This window comes from Pongo abelii, chromosome X, assembly GCF_028885655.2.
Source record: "Pongo abelii isolate AG06213 chromosome X, NHGRI_mPonAbe1-v2.0_pri, whole genome shotgun sequence".
Lineage (NCBI taxonomy): Eukaryota > Metazoa > Chordata > Mammalia > Primates > Hominidae > Pongo > Pongo abelii.
In genome coordinates, this window is record NC_072008.2 from 108,570,133 (window position 1) to 108,592,193 (window position 22,061).

The 22,061-nt window shown below is 39.1% G+C and overlaps 1 protein-coding gene across 20 annotated transcripts in view; it reads left to right on the forward strand.

Moving 5' to 3' along the window:
* Nucleotides 1–22,061, forward strand: part of GPRASP1 (G protein-coupled receptor associated sorting protein 1) — a 315,299-nt gene that overhangs the window by 263,467 nt on the left and 29,771 nt on the right. Inside the window, exon 18 of one of the 20 annotated variants that reach the window (XM_063721215.1) lies at nt 11,181–11,291. The exons of the other annotated variants lie outside the window; for them this stretch is intronic. The gene's annotated coding sequence lies outside the window, so the exon portion shown is untranslated. The remainder of the gene's footprint in view (nt 1–11,180; nt 11,292–22,061) is intronic. 20 annotated transcript variants of the gene reach the window in all.

Consider the following 22,061-nt stretch of genomic DNA (forward strand, 5'->3'; position numbering starts at 1 on the left):
TCTCTGGGTAGATACCCAGTAGTGGGATTGCTGGATCAAATGGTGGTTCTACTTTTAGTTCTTTAAGAAATCTTCACACTGTTTTCCATAGTGGTTGTACTAGTTTACATTCCTACCAGCAGTGTAGAAGGGTTCCTTTTTCACTGCATCTATACCAACATCTATTTTTTTTCAATTTTTTTATTATGGCCATTCTTGCAGGAGTATGGTGATATTGCATTTTGGTTTTTATTTGTATTTCCCTGATCATTAGTGACGTTGAGCTTTTCTTCATGTTTGTTGGCCATTTGTATATCTTCTTTTAAGAATTGTCTATTCATGTCCTAGGCCCACTTTCTGATGGGATTGTTGGTTTTTTTTCTTGTTAATTTGTTTGAGTTTGTTTTAGGTTGTGGATATTAGTCCTTTATCAGATGTATAGATTGTGAAGGTTTTGTCCCACTCTGTGAGTTGTCTGTTTACTCTGCTGACTGTTCCTTTTGCCATGCAAAAGCTCTTTAGTTTAATTAAGTCCCAGCAGTTCATCTTTGTTTTTATTGCATTTGCTTTCGGTTTCTTATCATGAAATCCTTGCCCAAGCCAATGCCTAGAATGGTTTTTCTGATGTTACCTTCTAGAATTTTTGTAGTTTCAGGTCTTAGATTTAAGTTTTTCATCCATCTCTAGTTGATTTTTTATAAGATGACAGATGACGATCCAGTTTCATCGTTCTACATGTGGCTTGCCAATTATCCCAGCACCATTTGTTGAATAGGGTGTGCTTTCCCTACTTGAAGTTTTTGTTTGCTTTGTCGAAGATCAGTTGGCTCTAAGTATTTGGCTTTGTTTCTGGGTTCTCTATTCTGTTTTATATATATAAATGTTTTATATATAGTCTATGTGCCTATTTTTATACCAGTACCATGCTGTTTTGGTGACTCTGGCCTTATAGTATAGTTTGAAATAAGGTAATGTGATGCCTCCAGATTTGTTCTTTTTGCCTAGTCTTGCTTTGGTTATACAGGCTCTTTTTTGGTTCCATGTGAATTTTAGGATTGTTTTTTCTAGTTCCGTGAAGAATGATGGTGGTATTTTGATGGGAATTGCATTGAATTTGTAGATTGCTTTTGACAGTATGGTCATTTTCACAATATTGATTGTACTCATCCATGAGCATAGGATGTGTATCCATTTGTTTGTGTCGTCTATAATTTCTTTCAGCAGTGTTCTGTAGTTTTCCTTGTAGAGGTCTTTCACCTCCTTGGTTAGGTGTATTCCTAAGTATTTTATTTTATTTTTTTGCAGCTATTATAAAAGGAGTTCTTAATTTGATTCTCAGCTTGGTTGCTGTTGGTGTATAGGAGTGCTACTGATTTCTGTACATTAGTTTTGTATCTGGAAACTTTGCTGAATTAGTTTATCAGTTCTAGGAGCTTTTTGGAGTAGTCTTTAGGGTTTTTTAGGTATGCAATAATATCAGCAAACAGCGACAGTTTGACTTCCTCTTTACCCATGTGGATCCCCTTTATTTCTTTCTCTTGTATGATTTCTCCGGTTAGGACTTCTACTACTATGTTGAATGGGAGTGGTGAGAGTGGACATCCTTGTCTTGTTCCAGTTCTCAGAGGGAATGCTTTCAACTTTTCCCCATTCAGTATTATGTTGGCTGTGGGTTTGTCATAGATTGTTTTTATTACATTGAGTTATGTCCCTTGTATGCCAGTTTTTCTGAGAGTTTTAATCATAAAGGGATGCTGGATTTTGTCAAATGCTTTTTCTGTGTCTGTTGAGATGGTCATGTGATTTTTGATCATGGTGGATTTTCTTTTTGATATGTTGTTGGATTCAGTTCGCTAGTATTTTGTTGAGGTTTTTTTTTTTTTTTTTTTTTTTTTTTTTTTTGAGATGGAGTCTCACTCTGTTGCCCAGGCTGGAGTGCAGTGGTGTGATCTCAGCTCGCTCCAGCCTCCACCTCCCAGGTTCAAGCAGTCCCACCTCAGCCTCCCAAGTAGCTGGGATTACAAGTGCGTGCCACCACACCTGGCTAATTTTTGTATTTTTAGTAGAGACAGGGTTTCACCATATGTAGGCCAGGCTGGTCTCGAACACCTGACCTCAAGTGATCCACCTGCCTTGGCCTCCCAAAGTGCTGGGATTACAGGCATGAGCCATCACGCCTGGCCAAGGATTTTTACATCTGTGTTCATCAGGGATATTGATCTGTAGTTTTCTTTTTTGTTATGTCCTTCCCTGGTTTTGGTATTAAGGTGATACTGGCTTCACAGAATGATTTAGGGAGGATTCCCTCTTTCTCTGTTTTTTAGAATAGTGGCAATAGGATTGGTACCAATTCTTCTTTGAATGTCTGATAGAATTCAGCTGTGAATCCATCTGGTCTTGGACTTTTTTTGTTGGCAATTTTTAAATTACCATTTCAATCTCGCTGCTTGTTATTGGTCTGTTCAGAGATTCTATATCTTCCTGGTTTAATCTAGGAGGGTTGTATATTTCCAGGAATTTATCCATCTCCCCTTGGTTATCTAGTTTATTTGCGTAAAGGTGTTCATAGTAGCCTTCAATGACCTTTTATATTTCTGTGGTGTCACTTGTAGTATCTCCTGTTTTGTTTCTAATTGAGCTTGTTTGGATTTTCTCTCTTCTTTTCTTGGTTAATCTTGCTAATGGTCTATCAATTTTATTTATCTTTTCAAAGAACCAGCTTTTTGTTTCATTTATCTTTTGTATTGTTTTTCTTAGTTTTAATTTTATTTAGTTCTGCGCTAATCTTGGTTATTTCCTTTCTTCTGCTGGGTTTGGGGTTGGTTTATTCTTGTTTCTCAAATTCCTGGAGCTGTGACCTTAGATTGTCTGTTTGTGCTCTTTCAGACTTTTTGACCTAGGTGTTTAGGGCTATGAACTTTCCTCTTAGCACCACCTCTGCTGTATCCCAGAGGTTTTGATAGGCTATGTCACTATTGTCGTTCACTTTGAAGAATTCTTAAATTTCCATCTTGATTTCATTTTTGACCCAATGATCATTCAGGAACAGGTTATTTAATTTCCATGTATTTGCATGGTTTTGAAGGTTCCTTTTGGAGTTGATTTTCAGTTTTATTCCACTGTGGTCTGAGAGAGTACTTGTTATAATTTCAATTTTCTTAAATTTATTGAGGCTCATTTTGTGGTGTATCATATGGTCTATCTTGGAGTTTATCTTGGTCTACCTTGTGTTTTTTTAAATTGTATTTTTGTTTTATAGGTCCTGTGAGATTTATGCTTTAAAGAGGTTCTGTTTTGATGTGTTTCCAGGATTTGTTTCAAGATTTAGAGCTCCTTTTAGCAGTTCTTGTAGTGCTGGCTTGGTAGTGTCAAATTCTCTGTTAAATAGAATGTATATTCTGTGGTTGTTAAATGGAATGTTCTGTAAATATATGTTAAGTCCATTTGTTCTAGGGTATAGTTTCAATCCACTGTTTGTTGACTTTCTGTCTTGATGACCTGTCTAGTGCTATCAATGGAGTATTGAAGTCCCCCACTATTATTGTGTTGCTGTCTATCTCATTTCTAAGGTGTAGTAGTAATTGTTTTATAAATTTGGGAGCTCCAGTGTTAGGTGCATATATACTTAGGATTGTGATAGTTTCCTGTTAGACAAGGCCTTTTATAGTTACATATTGTCCCGCTTTGTCTTTTGTAACTGCTGTTACTTTAAAGTTTTTTTGTCTGATATAAGGATAGCTACTCCTGCTCACTTTTGGTCTCCATTTGTGTGGAATGTCTTTTTCCACCCCTTTACCTTAAGTTTATATGAGTCCTTACGTGTTAGGTTGGTCTCTTGAAGGCAGCAGATAGTTGGTTGGTGAATTCTTATCCATTCTGCAATTCTGTATCTTTTAAGTGAAGCATTTAGGCCATTTATATTCAAGATTAGTATTAAGATGTGAGGTACTATTCCATTCATCGTGCTATTTTTTTTCCTGTATACATTGTGTTTTTTTTTAAATTGTATTTTTGTTTTATAGGTCCTGTGAGATTTATGCTTTAAAGAGGTTCTGTTTTGATGTGTTTCCAGGATTTGTTTCAAGATTTAGAGCGCCTTTTAGCAGTTCTTGTAGCACTACAAATTCTCTCAGCATTTGTTCATCTGAAAAAGACTGTATCTTTCTTTCATTTATGAAGCTTAGTTTCACTGGATACAAAATTCTTGGCTGATAATTATTTTGTTTAAGGAGGCTGAAGATAGGACCCTAATCCCTTCTAGCTTGTAGGGTTTCTGCTGAGAAATCTGCTGTTAATCTGATAGGTTTTCCTTTATAGGTTACCTGACGCTTTTGCCTCACAGCTCTTAAGATTCTTTCCTTCATCTTAATTTTAGATAACATGAGGCCAGTGTGCCTAGGCGATGATCTTTTTGCAATGAATTTCCCAGGTGTTCTTTGAGCTTCTTGTATTTGGATGTCTAAGTTTCTAGTAAGGCTTGGGAAGTTTTCCTCAATTATTCCCCCAAATCTGTTTTCCAAACTTTTAGATTTCTCTTCTTCCTCAGGAACATGGATTATTCTTAGGTTTAGTTGTTTAACATAATCCCAGACTTCTTGGAGACTTTGTTCATTTTTTAAATTATTTTTTCTTTGTTTTTGTTGGATTGGGTTAATTCGAAAACCTTGTCTTTGCATTCTGAAGTTCTTTCTTCTGCTTGTTCAATTCTGTTACTGAGAATTTTCAGAGCATTTTGCATTTCTCTAAGTGCGTCCATTATTTCCTGAAATAATTTCCTTTTGATTGTTTTTTATTTATGCTATCTATTTCACTGAAGATTTTTTCCCTCATTTCTTGTATCACTTTTTTGATTTCCTTAAATTGGACTTCACCTTTCTCTGGTGAATCTTTGATTAGCTTAAAAACTGACCTTCTGAATTCTTTTTCAGGTAAATCAGGGATTTCTTCTTGGTATGGATCCATTGCTGGTGAGCTAGTGTGATTTTTGGGGGTTGTTAAAGAACCTTCTTTTGTCATATTACTATAATTGTTTTTCTGGTTCCTTCTCATTTAGGTAGGCTCTGTCAGAGGGAAGGTCTAGGGCTCAAGGCTGTTGTTCAGATTCTTTCGTCCCCTGGGGTGTTCTCTTGATGTAGTACTCTCCCTTTTCCTAGGGATATGGCTTCCTGAGAGCTGAGCTGTAGCGATTGTTATCTCTCTTGGGCATCTAGGCATCTAGCCACCTAGCAGGTTCAGGCTGGAACCAGGGGTTGTCTGCACAGAGTCCTGTGATGTGAACCATCTGCAGGTCTCTCAGCTGTGGATACCAGCACCTGCTCCAGTGGAGGTGGCAGGGGGCTAAAATGGATTCTGTGAGGGTCCTTGGTTTTGGTTGTTTAATGCGCTATTTTTTGCTGGTTGGCCTCCTGCCAGGAGGTGGTGCTTTGAAGAGAGCATCAGCTGTGGTAGTATAGGGAGGATCAGGTGGGTAGGGCCCTAGAATTCCCAAGAGTATATGCCCTTTGTCTTCAGCTACCAGTGTGGGAAGGGAAGGACCATCAGGTGGGGGCAGGGCTAGGCGTGTCTGAGCTCAGACTCCCCTTAGGCTGTTCTTGCAGCTGCTGTGGGGGATGGGAATGTGGTTCCTAGGTCAATGGAGTTAAATTCCCAGGAGGATTATGGCTGCCTCTGCTGTGTCTTGCAGGTTGTCAGGGAAGCAGGGGAAAGCTGACAGTCACAGGCCTCGCCCAGCTCCCATGCAACCCAAGAGGCTGGTCTCACTCCCACCGTGGTTCCCCAGCAGCACCAAGTGTGTTTCCAGGCAGTGGGTGAGCAGGGCTGAGAACTTGCCCCAGGCTACCAGCCTCCCAGGTACGAAAGCAAGCTGGGCTTTCATGCCTCCTTTCCTGTGGCATCTGTACACCAGATTCATGCCTTCCCCTGAGTTCTGGCCAGGAGACTTCACATTCGGTTGGAATTGTTACAAAGTTCAACTGGAGTTCAACTGGAGGTTTCCTTCTCCCTGTGGTCTTTTCCCAGTAGCTCTGGTAGCCCTCCCCAAGGACTTCTGTGAGACAAGGCAGAAATAGCTTCCTAGGGGACCCAGGGAGCCCACAGGGTTTTTTCTCCTGCTTCCTCTACCCCTGTATTTCGCTCGGCTTTCTGAATTGACTCAGCTCCAGGTGAGGTCAGAATCTTTTTCCATGGTCTAGTCTTTCAGGTTCCCCAGTGAGGGTGTGTGTTCGGGGGTGGATGATCCCCCTTTCCCACTTCCATAGCTTGGGCACTCACAGTATTTGGGGTGTCTCCTGGGTCCTGCAGGAACAATCTCCTTCTTTCAGAAGGTCTTTGCGTTCTCTCAGCTTTCCTTGTTTATTTCTGCAGTAGTTCTGGAGCAAAAGTACACGATGCGAGTCTCCACACACTGCTCTGTCTGTCCACGTGGGAGCTACAATCTAGTCTTGCCTCCCATCCACCATGATCCCTCTGGAATTTCTTATTGAGCCCCAAGAAGAAATAGTACAGAAGAGCCAGGAATATTAATGGGCCAGCTGGACTGAAGATGAGAATCATTAACCTTGTACCCCAGCTGCAAAACCCATCAACTGACCACAGGTCTTTGAGAAAGCCCCTTCCCTTTGTTGGCCTCAGCCCAAACGCAGAGGAGCACTCAGTGTAGAAACAGTGTAGAAACAGTGATTAGAGGTGTGGGTTTTGGGGTGAGAAGTTTCTGAATTTGACCCTGGGAACCATCATTTTTTGGTTGTATGATCTATAGTAAGCAATTAATCTATTAATACCATATACCTTATAATTGTTAGCATATTTTATTATTCATTTTAACTATCAAAAGGGTGAATAATAGGAGCAGGAATACATGGCCAGGTATTATGTTTCATGAACCTATAATAAATTAACTGTTGGACAGTGATACATAGATTAAAGGAAGTCTATACTCATGAGCAGACCCAAACATATCATATTATTCAGTATGTTACCTGTATGCCATTTCCAATCAGATGCATTGTTTAAGAATTGAGGCCGGATCAACTGGTAAAGGGTTCATTGGGAAGCAAATTTGGGGCAAGGCATGGTGGCTCTTCCCTGTGATCACAGAACTTTGGGAGGCCGAGGTGAGAGGATTCCTTGAGCCCGGGAGTTCAAGATGAGCCTGAACAACATAGTGAGATCCCATCTCTACAAAAAATTTTTTAAAATTAGGCAGGAGTGGTGGCACACGGCTGTAGTCCCAGCTACTCAGGATGCTGAGGTGGGAGGACTGCTTGGGCCCAGGAAGTCAAGTCTGCAGTGAGCTGTGATCACACCACTGTACTACAGCGTGGGTGATAGAGCAAGAACCTTTAAAAAAAAAAAAAAAAAAAGCAAAGTTGTATCATATCTTTTACCTTGTAATTTAACCAGAATGCCTCATCCACATGTTAGTACTTAAGGTAAAAGGAAAACTAAAATAACAAAAAATACAGTGTACTAAACTATACATATGGTATTTTAATTATTATATGAGTTGTATATGTAATGCATGTACAGTGTGCATGTGCATACATGTATACACAAATCCCAAAGAACATAGCCCAATGTTAATTTCAACCATGATAGAATTAATTTTATTTTATTTTTTTTGACACAGAGTCTTGCTGTGTTACGCAGGCTGGAGTACAGTGGCGTGATCTCGGATCACAGCAGCTTCTGCCTCCCGGGTTCAGTTGATTCTCCTGCCTCAGCCTTCCGAGTAGATGGGATTACAGGTGTGAGACACCTGACATCCTGAGTAGCTGGGACTACAGCCGTGTGCCACCACTTCTACCCAATTTTTAATTTTTTTTTTTTGGTAGAGATGGAATCTCACTATGTTGTTCAGGCTCATCTCGAACTCCCGGGCTCAAGGAATCCTCCCACCTCGGCCCCCCAAAGTTCTGTGATCACAGGCAGGAGCCACCGTGCCTTGCCCTAAATTTGCTTCCCAATGAACCCTTTACCAGTTGATCAGCCTCAATTCTTAAACAATGCAGCTGATTGGAAATGGCATACATGTAACATATTAACCACTCAGCTAATTTTTTTTTTTTTTGTATTTTTAGTACAGACAGGTTTTGCTGTATTGGCCAGGCTGGTGGTCTCGAACTCCTGGCTTCAAGTGATCCACCTGCCTCAGCCTCCCTAAGTGCTGGGATTACAGGCGTGAGCCACTGCTCCCAGTCTATGATGGGACTGGTATTTTTAACTTCTCCACTTGGCTCAATATTAAGCCTTTGCTGAGTATGGATTATACTTATGAAAAAAAACACTATATCCCTTAAAACCCCTGCTACTTATGAAATATTTCAGATAAAGAGTATAGAGAACTATAAAATTAATCCAGGTTAAGAAAAACTTTACTCCTCCGTGACCCTTTCTTGACTCCTAGAAATAATCAATATCCAGAATGCCGTATTTATTCCACTTTTTTTTTATTACTTTACTACATGTGAGAGCGTCCCTAGACAAAATATAGTATTCTTTTGCATATTTGTCTTCATACAACCACACACACACATTAATACTATAGGTGTTCTTGTCCTCCAACTAGCTAATTTAACATTGTATGTCTATATGTACACACACACACAAACTTGATTCTTATACTCAAGAGAGCATTGTGAGGAGTTCAAGGGGAAACCCTCCTCCAGATCCCAGCACAGTTTTTGACACATTATTCACAGCACCAATGTTTGCTTCCTTCTCATCCCAACTGTGCTGAGATGTTATTTCTTTACACATTCACTTCTAATTTTACCATTAAGTATTCTTTTTGTCTGCATTCTTTTAGTTTACATTGTGGTTCTTTATCAGACTTTCTGAATTGAATGTTTAACTCATTTTCATTTTTATTGATATAGGTATTTAATGCTTTAAAATAGTCTCTGATAGCTACTCTAGCTAAATTTGTACATGCTCTGTTTTCATTATGATTATATGCACCAAATTCTGCAATTTTAATCTATTTCCATTTGGGTGCAAGTTTTGTTTAATAGCCTCAGATAGAATCAATTTTCATGAATGATCCATGTTTATATGAAAAGTAGGTGTGTTGCCTAATATTAGGCTTCACAATTTAGAATAAGTGTATCTGTAAGATCTATCCTTGGAATTATGTTGCTTAAGTCTTCTCTACAGTTGTTAAATTTTTCTCCACCTGAACGTTTTTGGATTATAGGAAATGTGGTAGAATTTCTATTATTAAACGGTGTGCTTCTTCCTACTTCTCTTTGCACTACTGTAGTTTTTGCTCTATCAATATTTTTACCACATGACTGCATATATAAGTATTAGTAGCTCCCATCTTCCTCGTGAATTGTAGCCTTTGACTTTATCAACTGTTTTTTTGTCTCTTTAAATCCATTTTGGTCTCAGTTTTTTTCTTTTAATTATCAAGACTGTAACCCTTACTTTCTTTATATTGTCAACTGCCTAGTGTATATTTATCCTTACATTTTTAACCTATATGAATATATTTGTTTTACATGTATCACTTGGAAAACACAGCTTTGGATTTTTCTTCAATAGGCAATCTGAAATACTTTTCTTTTAATAGATGAGTTAAGCCAATTTATTATTATTGATATGATTGATGTCTTTGCTCATTTGTGTTCAATTCTGTTGTATTGCTTTTAAACACTGAAATTGTATAGTCTTTCACTAGTTCATGTTTATTTGCTATCTATATTTAGTATTTCGAATGGTTAATACATAATATCCTTGATATGGAAGAAGTCTTAATAATGAGTAGAAAAATCATCAAAAGATATGAACAGATAATTCACATAAAATGCAATATACATAGTCACTAAGCTTTCAAAAATATACCAAATTACAATAATTCTGCCTGTCACGGGCTGCCAGTGTGCACTAGAGGTATCTCATGTTTCATCTTATGGATGCCCCAGAGTAGAGGATTTTACTGTCTTCTTTTACACTTATCAGTTTTATTCTGACAGAATTAGAGTCATTCTATATGTAAATTCATACGCCAGGTTTTAAGTGAGGAATTTTTTTTTGCTCCATGCAAACACGTCTGTGGAGAAGTTTGACAATGGTGGTACGGTGGTGCCCCCTCGTGACTGAAGCCTGAACTGCATGCAGCTTGAACATCACAGTAGGAAAGTGGGAGGGAGGAGTTGTGGCCCAAGCCCGCCCTACAGAGTTTTCTAGAAGTCTGAGTGGAAAATTGGGCATTCCCAGTGTATAGGAATACTGACAGCCTCCATTTAAAAAATGGAGCTTTTTACTATGTGGAAGAGAAAACTATGTCAGAATAATAAATATATATTTTTAAATGCTTTGAGACATATGGATAAATAGCTGGAGACCTGGGTAAGCTAAAATGGATGCAGATCTTTTATCATCTTCGTAACCCAAGTTTGCCCTTATTATAACCATCTTTTCATGGAAACATACGTCTGTGATAACATTTTAAAATACTTAAACACAAAATCTCACTTTTTTTTTTTTTGGACTGTGTATTTCATTGTGTGGATACCCTCAAATTTATTTCACTAGTATTATAGCAATGAAAATTTAGTTCCCTTACCATTTCTATGACCAAAAATAATGTACTTAACGCCATGCTCATGTATATGCAAATATGTTTGTAAGCATTTATTTATAATAAGTTCCTAAAAGTTTCATTTTAAAACCCTTTGAACAATAACATTTTATATTAATAATGAACTCAAAATACTATTACTAATTTATGTTACCTATATCACAGTATGAAAGTACCTGTTTCTCCACACATTAGAAATAATGAGAATCATTAATTTGGTGCACAAGAAGTCATCTCTCATCATTACTTTCATTATAACTCGTTTTTGTTGCCTTCTGGAATTCCATCCTATGGATGTAACATAATCAATTTTCACAACTTCTTGTTATTCAGACTGTCCTGATATTTCCTATTATCTACACTGTGTGGATGGCATCTTTTCAGAGTCTGTGCACTGCTGAAGGGCACAGTTACGGGCACAGTTCCTGTGGCTATTTGCGCTAGTGAGTTGAATGTGTCTTCCTTGAGTCCAGCAAGCTGTCTTAGGAGAAATATAACACAACATGATAAATGTCTCAGTTTGTGTGAGTGTGTGTGTGTGTGTATATGTGTGTGCTGACAACCACATTTCCCTCTGCCCTTTCGTGGGTTTGTGTCTCATTTGGTCTCTCAAATTCAGGCTCAGAAGTGACAAAAGAGAATTATCAGGATGGCAGTCCTTATAACCAGATGCTTATCAACATTCTTCACTACATTCTGAAGATGAATTTCTACAAGGGAAATTGTTTATGTAAGTGGTGTGTACCCTTTGATATGTATTGACATAGTGGCACACATAGTTGTGCCATTTAGACTCCCCAATAGGTCGGCCACAGAGGACTGAAGAAATTAGTTAATGCCGACATCCTATCACATAGGGTGGGTCCTGGACTCCATCATGGACCTGCTGTCATGCCATTGCCACAATTGGAAGACGTGGAAGTGATCAGATGCAATCAAATTTTGTGCACAAGCACAACCTGATGTAGCGATGAGGGGAAGGGGGAAGAGGAATGATCATTGCTTGGAGTTACAGGACAGAGGCAGCAGGGCTAGGACACAGGCACTCTTTTATATGCATTCTTTTTTTTTTTTAGACGGAGTATCGCTTTGTTGCTAGGCTGGAGTGCAGTGGTGTGATCTCGGCTCACTGCAACCTCTGCCTCCTGGGTTCAAGCGATTCTCCTGCCTCAGCCTCCCAAGTAGCTGGGACTGCAGGCACGCACCACCACGCCCAGCTAATTTTTTGTATTTTTAGTATAGTCAGGGTTTCACCATGTTGGCCAGGATGGTCTCGATCTCTTGAGCTCATAATCCGCCTGCCTTGACCTCCCAAAGTGCTGGGATTACAGGTGTCAGCCACCACGCCCGGCCCTATATGCATTCATTTTTATATAAAACATATGCATCAATTCTTTTGTATGAAAACGTTTGGTCATTACTGTGGTACAACAAAAGACCAGGTCAGTACCATATTTTTTTTTTCACATTTACACAGATTTTTATTTTGTTTTAGACATTGTCTTACACACAATAGACATTCAGTATTTGTTGAAATTAATGAAAGAAAAGAGAAACATGAAATGGGTCTGAGAAGACAATAATCTGCTTTTTAATTTATAGATGGCAATTAGGTCAAACAATTATAACAATGATGACAAAGAACCATATCTGAGGTACGCTCAAAACCTTATGAGGGTTATTTGCCAGTTTTCCTGGCTATTTCTACACCCCTGGATCTCTAGTGAATGTTTCTACTTACAACTACATATTTTATAAGTTTTGCCTACTGTATTTCAATCAATGCTGTAAAAAATGAAGAGAGTCTTTTTGGTTCAAATTTGGTTTTTAGTTAATTATGTGATGTGTATATGATTTTCGTTACCTTTTCTGTATAGATATCAGGAGAATCGAAAATATGTTGATGGTGGAATTGTGGTGTGACATTTTTACTGACTACTACTCTGTAAAAGTTTTATCTGTGAGCTCTATGGGTTGTTCCTGGCTTTTGAAAATTTACTTTAAGGAAGTGTTTTTGGAAATGGATTATAAGTATACAAGTATGCCATCTTATGTATTTGCAACTGTCTAAAATGTTATGATACTTTCCTTCCTCCCTGCAATCTGGCATTCATCCATTCAAGACATTTTAATTGAACTCTTACAATGTTCTTAATACTATGATAAGCCCTGAAGGTAAACTGTGACTAAAAATGTTGCAGGATAAAATACAGGATTCCTAGTTAAATTTGAATTTTAGATAAACAACATTCTTATACTAAAAATTATTCTGTGTTTATCTGAAATTCAAATTTAGCTGAGTGTCCTGTAATTTTTTATTTTATTTGTTTACTTGTTTGTCTGTGATAAATATGGCAGCCCTAGTAAAAATAAATATAGCCCCTGATTTATTCTAATTTGCTCTTCGGTTGGCAAGGAAGGCACTAATCAAATAATCCTGCAGATAAATGAAAAATTGCAACTGAGATAAGTATGAACAAGAATAAATTCAAAGCTGAAGAAGAAGAAAATAATTGGAAGAGAAACCTTGTCAGAAAGGGGACTTCGAAGAAAACTTCTCTATGGAAGTGTCAATGGACCCACAATACAGTGGAGAAGGAAAGAGATGCTCTGGCACTCTTTCTTTTAAATGACAGTTTTATATTCAACTTTAATGGTACAAGCAGTAGAAAGCCTGGCTGCTCACAGAGATGCAGAAAACACTCAAAGCCTTGTTTCAGGACCCACCCACTATCTTTCCCATTTGGCATCTGACTCATAATGAAGCCAGAGGCTGCAAGTTTTAGACGTATGCAAAGGTGGTACATTTCAATATTCAATTCCAATTAATATGGATATTTTCTGGGGTCAGAGAAGGAAAGGTTATTTGTCCCATCAGGCCACTGGCCTTTGCTCCTACCAGAAGTGAGTGGAACCATGCCTCTTTTTAAATAGCAGGGAAGACTTTTTCAGCACAGGCTGGTGGAAAGACACAAATCTATCTACTAACCTGGGAGCTGTCAGACAGGAATGTTGCAAGTGACTACACCCTGCAGTGCCTCTGGCAGGATTAGGACTCTCAAACTTTCCCAATAGCCCAGCTTGTGATTCCTTCTTGCTTTCCAAGTTTCCATATGCATGCAGTATTTAAAAATGGTCTTGGACAGTTTGTATTAATTACTCAGATTTTGAATATGCTTATTGTTTATCATCATTATAATAACAGTCCTACCTCAGGTTTATATGTTTATTCCCATATATTTGGGTTCCTTTAATTATCTTATGTATTTTTATGATGTCTGCAAAGTAAAAGGGGAATGGGAGTCATTATACCAATTTTTATGGATGCGGGAACCTGAGCATAGCCTCTGTAAATAAGTTGCTAAAGTCATTTTTCTGATACAGTCCACAACCAGATTGACTGCTTACCTAGACTCTTAGCTTTGTCTGGAGCTGTATCAAGCTAGTTAGAAGTGCAAAGTCCAAATTTATTGACTGAAAAAATCTTGAAAAGGTAGTACTAAATATAAATAAATAAGTCACAAAATATGCAGCCAATTAGATTAAACTCATCAAAAATAAACTGACATCTGCTTTTTTTGCTTCCATTTGCTTGGTAAATATTCCTCCTTCCCTTTATGTCAAGCCTATGTGTGCCTTTGCACGTGAGATGGGTCTCCTGAATACAGCACACCAATGGGTCTCAACTCTTTATCCAATTTTCCGGTCTGTGTCTTTTCATTGAGGCATTTAGCCTGTTTACATTTAAGGTTAATATTGTCATGTGTGAATTTGATCCTGTCATTATGTTAGCTGGTTATTTTGCCCATTAATTGATGCAGTTTCTTCCTAGCCTCGATGGTCTTTACAATTTGGCATGTTTTTGCAGTGACTGGTACCGGTTGTTCCTTTCCATGTTTAGCGCTTCCTTCAGGAGCTCTTGTAGGGCAGGCCTGGTGGTGACAAAATCTCTCAGCATTTGCTTGTCTGTAAAGTATTTTATTTCTCCCTCACTTATGAAGCCTAGTTTGGCTGGATATGAAATTCTGGGTTGAAAATTCTTTTCTTTAAGAATGTTGAATATTGGCCCCCACTCTCTTCTGGCTTGTAGAGTTTCTGCCAAGGGGTCAGCTGTTAGTCTGATGGGCTTCCCTTTGTGGGTAACCCGACCTTTCTCTCTGGCTGCCCTTAACATTTTTTCCTTCATTTCAACTTTGGTGAATCTGACGATTATGTGTCTTGGGGTTGCTCTTCTCGAGGAGTATCTTTGTGGTGTTCTCTGTATTTCCTGAATTTGAATGTTGGCCTGCCTTGCTAGGTTGGGGAAGTTCTCCTGGATAATATCCTGCAGAGTGTTTTCCAACTTGGTTCTATTCTCCCCATCACTTTCAGGTACACAGTCAAATGTAGGTTTGGTCTTTTCACATCGTCCCATATTTCTTGGAGGCTTTGTTCGTTCCTTTTCATTTTTTTTTCTCTAATCCTGTCTTCATGCTTTATTTCATTAAGTTGATCTTCAATCCCTGATACCTTTCTTCCGCTTGATCGATTCAGCTGTTGATACTTGTGTATGCTTCACGAAGTTCTTGTGATGTGTTTTTCAGCTCCATCAGGTCATTTATGTTCTTCTCTAAACTGGTTATTCTAGTTAGCAATTCCTCTAACCTTTTTTCAAGGTTCGTAGCTTCCTTGCATTGAGTTAGAACATGCTCATTTAGCTTGGAGAAGTCTGTTATTACCCACCTTCTGAAGCCTACTTCTGTCAATTCGTCAAATGCATTCTCTGTCCAGTTTTGTTCTGTCGCTGGCGAGGAGTTGTGATCCTTTGGAGGAGAAGAGGCATTCTGGTTTTTGCAATTTTCAGCCTTTTTGCGCTGGTTTCTCCCCATCTTCGCAGATTTATCTACCTTTGGTCTTTGTTGTTGGTGACCTATGGATGGAGTTTTGGTGTGGACGTCCTTTTTGTTGATGTTGATACTATTCCTTTCTGTTTGTTAGTTTTCCTTCTAACAGGCCCCTCTGCTGCAGGTCTGCTGGAGTTTGCTGGCAGTCCACTCCGGACCCCATTTGCCTGGGTATCACCAGTGGAGGCTGCAGAACAGCAAAGACTGCTGCCTGTTCCTTCCTCTGGAAGCTTCATCCCAGAGAGGCACCCGTCAGATGCTAGCTGGAGTTCTCCAGTATGAGGTGTCTGTTGACCCCTGCTGGGAGGTTTCTCCCAGTCAGGAGGCACGGAGATCAGGGACCCACTTGAGGAGGCAGTCTCTCCCTTAGCAGAGCTCGAGTGTTATGCTGGGAGATCTGCTACTCTTTTCAGAGCTGGCAGGCAGGAACATTTAAGTCTGCCAAAGCTGTACCCACAGCCACCCCTTCCCCCAGGTGCTCTGTCCCAGGGAGATGGGAGTTTTATCTATAAGCCCCTGACTGGGGCTGCTGCCTTTTTTTCAGAGATGCCCTGCCCAGAGAGGAGGAATCTAGAGAGGCGGTCTGGCTACAGCGGCTTTGCCAAGCTGCAGTGGGCTCCACCCAGTTCGAACTTTCCTGTGTCTTTGTTTATGCTGTGAGGGGAAAACCGCCTACTCAAGCCTCAGTAATGACGGACACCCATCCCCCCACCAAGCTGGAGCATCCCAGGTGGACTTCAGACTGCTGTGCTGGCAGCAAGAATTTCAAGCCAGTGGATCTTAGCTTGCTGGGCTCCATGGGAGTGGGATCCACTGAGCTAGACCACTTGGCTCCCTGGCTTCAGCCCCCTTTCCAGGGGAGTGAACAGTTCTGTCTCGCTGGCATAGTGCATAAAAATATGTAGTGCCATATTTTTAAACAGCTTTCTTGCAATATACTTTACAGACAATGAAATTAACCCATTTTAAGGGTAAAATCTGATGAATTTTAGTAAATGTGTAGAGTTGTGCTACCATCACCATAATTAAGCTTTTAACATTTCCATTACCTCAAAAAGTCCTGTCGTGCTTGAATACAGTTAATTCCTGCTTCAGCCTTGGCAATCACAAATGTTTTCTGTGTCTATGTATTTGCCTGTTTAGATGTTTTATATAAATGGAATCATACAATATTTGTTCTTTATTGTTTGGCTTCCTTCACCTGGTTATGGTATATAGTCAAGGTTCATCCATGGTGTAGCATGTGTCATAATGTCATTCTTTCTAATGGCTGAAAAATCTTGTATGAATAGACTACATTTTTTATCCATTTATCTGTTGATAGTCATTTGGATTATTTCTAGTTGTTGGCTAATATGAATGACAATTCGACATACATTTGTGTACAAGTTTTCAGGTAGACTTATGTTTTCATTTCTCTTGAGTATGTACCTAAGAGTGGAATTGCTGGTAACTCCCTGCTTATCCATTTGAGGAACTGCCAGATGTCTTTCATGACCCTGACAGTCATGAGGAGTACAGGCTTAGCCAGTTATTCTTATTGTGATCAGACCAGGATTATGTGTTTTGAGAAAGAATACCATTGAGTTGAAGTGCCCTTCTTGTAACATTATATCTGGTAGTCAGGATGCCTACTTAATGTCACTGGTGATGTTAAACTTCATCATTTAATTAAGGTGGGGTTTGTCAAGTTTCTCTAGTGTACAGAAACTATTTTCCATGTGACTAGAGAGCATTTGGGAGAAGGAAAACACTCCCACGTTTCTAATTTCACTGTGAGTCAGTGTCATTTCTGTGTGGTGGAATGAGTGCCCTGATGGTGCTGGGGAAGGGAAGAAGGGGATTCCACCATTTCTTTTCTTTTTTTTTTTTTTTTATTATTATACTTTAAGTTTTAGGGTACATGTGCACAATGTGCAGGTTTGTTACATATGTATATATGTGCCATGTTGGTGTGCTGCACCCATTAACTCGTCATTTAGCATTAGGTATATCTCCTAATGCTATCCCTCCCTCCTCACCCCACCCCACAACAGTCCCCGGAGTGTGATGTTCCCCTTCCTGTGTCCATGTATTCTCATTGTTCAATTCCCACCTATGAGTGAGAACATGCGGTGTTTGGTTTTTTGTCCTTGCAATAGTTTGCTGAGAATGATGGTTTCCAGCTTCATCTGTGTCCCTACAAAGCACATGAACTCTTCATTTTTTATGGCTGCATAGTATTCCATGGTGTATATGTGCCACATTTTCTTAATCCAGTCTATCATTGTTGGACATTTGGGTTGGTTCCAAGTCTTTGCTATTGTGAATAGTGCCGCAATAAACATACATGTGCATGTGTCTTTATAGCAGCATGATTTATAATCCTTTGGGTATATACTCAGTAATGGGATGGCTGGATCAAATGGTATTTCTAGTTCTAGATCCCTGAGGAATTGCCACACTGACTTCCACAATGGTTGAACTAGTTTACAGTCCCACCAACAGTGTAAAAGTGTTCCTATTTCTCCACATCCTCTCCAGCACCTGTTGTTTCCAGACTTTTTAATGATCGCCATTCTAACTGGTGTGAGATGGTATCTCATTGTGGTTTTGATTTGCATTTCTCTGATGGCCGGTAATGATGAGCATTTTTTCATGTGTCTTTTGGCTGCATAAATGTCTTCTTTTGAGAAGGATCTGTTAATATACTCTGCTCACTTTTTGATGGGTTTTTTTTTCTTGTAAATTTGTTTGAGTTCATTGTAGATTCTAGATATTAGCCCTTTGTCAGATGAGTAGATTGCAAAAATTTTCTCCCATTTTGTAGGTTGCCTGTTCACTTTGATGGTAGTTTCCTTTGCTGTACAGAAGCTCTTTAGTTTAATTAGATCCCATTTGTCAATTTTGGCTTTTGTTGCCATTGCTTTTGGTGTTTTAGACATGAAGTCCTTGCCCATGCCTATGTCCTGAATGGTATTGCCTAGGTTTTCTTCTAGGGTTTTTATGGTTTTAGGTCTAACATGTAAGTCTTTAATCCATCTTGAATTAATTTTTGTATAAGGTGTAAGGAAGGGATCCAGTTTCAGCTTTCTACATATGGCTAGCCAGTTTTCCCAGCACCATTTATTAAATAGGGAATCCTTTCCCCATTGCTTGTTTTTCTCAGGTTTGTCAAAGATCAGATGATTGTAGATATGCGGCATTATTTCTGAGGCCTCCGTTTTGTTCCATTGATCTATATCTCTGTTTTGGTACCAGTACCATGCTGTTTTGGTTACTGTAGCCTTGTAGTATAGTTTGAAGTCAGGTAGCATGATGCCTCCGGCTTTGTTCTTTTGGCTTAGGATTGACTTGGCGATGCGGGCTCTTTTTTGGTTCCATATGAACTTTAAAGTAGTTTTTCCAATTCTGTGAAGAAAGTCATTGGTAGATTGATGGAGATGGCATTGAATCTATAAATTACCTTGGGCAGTATGGCCATTTTCATGATATTGATTCTTCCTACCCATGAGCATGGAATGTTCTTCCATTTGTTTGTATCCTCTTTTATTTCCTTGAGCAGTGGTTTGTAGTTCTCCTTGAAGAGGTCCTTCACATCCCTTGTAAGTTGGATTCCTAGGTATTTTATTCTCTTTGAAGCAATTGTGAATGGGAGTTCACTCATGATTTGGCTCTCTGTTTGTCTGTTATTGGTATATAAGAATGCTTGTGATTTTTGTACATTGATTTTGTATCCTGAGACTTTCCTGAAGTTGCTTATCAGCTTAAGGAGATTTTGGGCTGGGACAGTGGGGTTTTCTAGATATACAATCATGTCATCTGCAAACAGGGACAATTTGACTTCCTCTTTTCCTAATTAAATGCCCTTTATTTCCTTCTCCTGCCTGATTGCCCTGGCCAGAACTTCCAACACTATGTTGAATAGGAGTGGTGAGAGAGGGCATCCCTGTCTTGTGCCAGTTTTCAAAGGGAATGCTTCCAGTTTTTGCCCATTCAGTATGATATTGGCTGTGGGTTTGTCATAGATAGCTCTTATTATTTTGAGATACTTCCCATCAATACCTAATTTACTGAGAGTTTTTAGCATGAAGGATTGTTGAATTTTGTGAAAGGCCTTTTCTGCATCTATTGAGATAATCATGTGGTTTTTGTCTTTGGTTCTGTTTATATGCTGGATTACATTTATTGATTTGCATATATTGAAGCAGCCTTGCATCCCAGGGATGAAGCCCACTTGATCGTGGTGGATAAGCTTTTTGATGTGCTGCTGGATTCAGTTTGCCAGTATTTTACTGAGGATTTTTGCATCAATGTTCATCAGGGATATTGGTCGAAAATTCTCTTTTTTGGTTGCGTCTCTGCCAGGCTTTGGTATCAGGATGATGCTGGCCTCATAAAATGAGTTAGGAAGGATTCCGTCTTTTTCTATTGATTGGAATACTTTCAGAAGGAATGGTACCAACTCCTCCTTGTACCTCTGGTAGAATTCGGCTGTGAATCCATCTGGTCCTGGACTTTTTTTTGTTGGTAAGCTATTGATTATTGCCACAATTTCAGAGCTTGTTATTGGTCTATTCAGAGATTCAACTTCTTCCTGGTTTAGTCTTGGAAGGGTGTATGTGTTGAGGAATTTATCCATTTCTTCTAGATTTTCTAGTTTATTTGTGTAGAGTTGTTTGTAGTATTCTCTGATGGTAGTTTGTATTTCTGTGGGATCGGTGGTGATATCCCCTTTATCATTTTTTATTGTATCTATTTGATTCTTCTCTCTTTTCTTCTTTATTAGTCTTGCTAGCAGTCTATCAATTTTGTTGATCTTTTCAAAAAACCAGCTCCTGGATTCATTAATTTTTTGCAGGGTTTTTTGTGTCTCTATTTCCTTCAGCTCTGCTCTGATTTTAGTTATTTCTTGCCTTCTGCTAGCTTTTGAATGTGTTTGCTCTTGCTTTTCTAGTTATTTTAATTGTGACATTAGGGTGTCAATTTTGGATCTTTCCTGCTTTCTCTTGTGGGCATTTAGTGCTGTGAATTTCCCTCTACACACTCCTTTGAATGTGTCCCAGAGATTCTGGTATGTTGTGTCTTTGTTCTCGTTGGTTTCAAAGAACATCTTTATTTCTGCCTTCATTTTGTTATGTACCCAGTAGTCATTCAGGAAAAGGTTGTTCAGTTTCCATGTAGTTGAGTGGTTTTGAGTGTTTCTTAGTCCTGAGTTCTAGTTTGATTGCACTGTGGTCTGAGAGACAGTTTGTTATAATTTCTGTTCTTTTACATTTGCTGAGGAGTGCTTTACTTCCAACTATGTGGTCAATTTTGGAATAGGTGTGGTGTGGTGCTGAAAAAAATGTATGTTCTGTTGATTTGGGGTGGAGAGTTCTATTGATGTCTATTAGGTCCGCTTGGTGCAGAGCTGAGTTCAATTCTTGGGTATCCTTGTGAACTTTCTGTCTCGTTGATCTGTCTAATGTTGACAGTGGGGTGTTAAAGTCTCCCATTATTAATGTGTGGGAGTCTAAGTCTCTTTGTAGGTCACTCAGGACTTGCTTTATGAATCTGGGTGCTCCTGTATTGGGTGCATATATATTTAGGATAGTTAGCTCTTCTTGTTGAATTACTCCCTTTACCAGTATGTAATGGCCTTCTTTGTCTCTTTTGATCTTTGTTGGTTTAAAGTCTGTTTTATCAGAGACTAGGATTGTAACCCCTGCCTTTTTTTGTTTTCCATTTGCTTGGTAGATCTTCCTTCATCCCTTTATTTTGAGCCTACGTGTGTCTCTGCACGTGAGATGGGTTTCCTGAATACAGCACACTGATGGATCTTGAATCTTTATCTAATTTTCCAGTCTGTGTCTTTTAATTGGAGCATTTAGCCCATTTACATTTAAAGTTAATATTGTTATGTGTGTATTTGGTCCCGTCATTATGATCTTAGCTGGTTATTTTGCTCGTTAGTTGATGCAGTTTCTTCCTAGCCTTGATGGTCTTTACATTTTGGCATGTTTTTACAGTGGCTGGTACCGGTTGTTCCTTTCCATGTTTAGTGCTTCCTTCAGGAGTTCTTGTAGGGCAGGCCTGGTGGTGACAAAATCTCTCAGCATTTGCTTGTCTGTAAAGTATTTTATTTCTCCTTCACTTATGAAGCTTAGTTTGGCTGGATATGAAATTCTGGGTTGAAAATTCTTTTCTTTAAGAATGTTGAATATTGGCCCCCACTCTCTTCTGGCTTGTAGAGTTTCCGCCCAGAGATCAGCTGTTAGTCTGATGGGCTTCCCTTTGTGGGTAACCCAACCTTTCTCTCTGGCTGCCCTTAACATTTTTTCCTTCATTTCAACTTTGGTGAATCTGACAATTATGTGTCTTGGAGTTGCTCTTCTCGAGGAGTATCTTTGTGGTGTTCTCTGTATTTCCTGAATCTGAATGTTGGCCTGTCTTGCTAGATTGGGGAAGTTCTCCTGGATAATATCCTGCAGAGTGTTTTCCAACTTGGTTCCATTCTCCCCGTCATTTTCAGGTACACCTGTCAGACGTAGATTTGGTCTTTTCACATAGTCCCATATTTCTTGGAGGCTTTGTTCATTTCTTTTTATTTTTTTTTCTCTAAACTTCCCTTCTTGCTGCATTTCGTTCATTTTGTC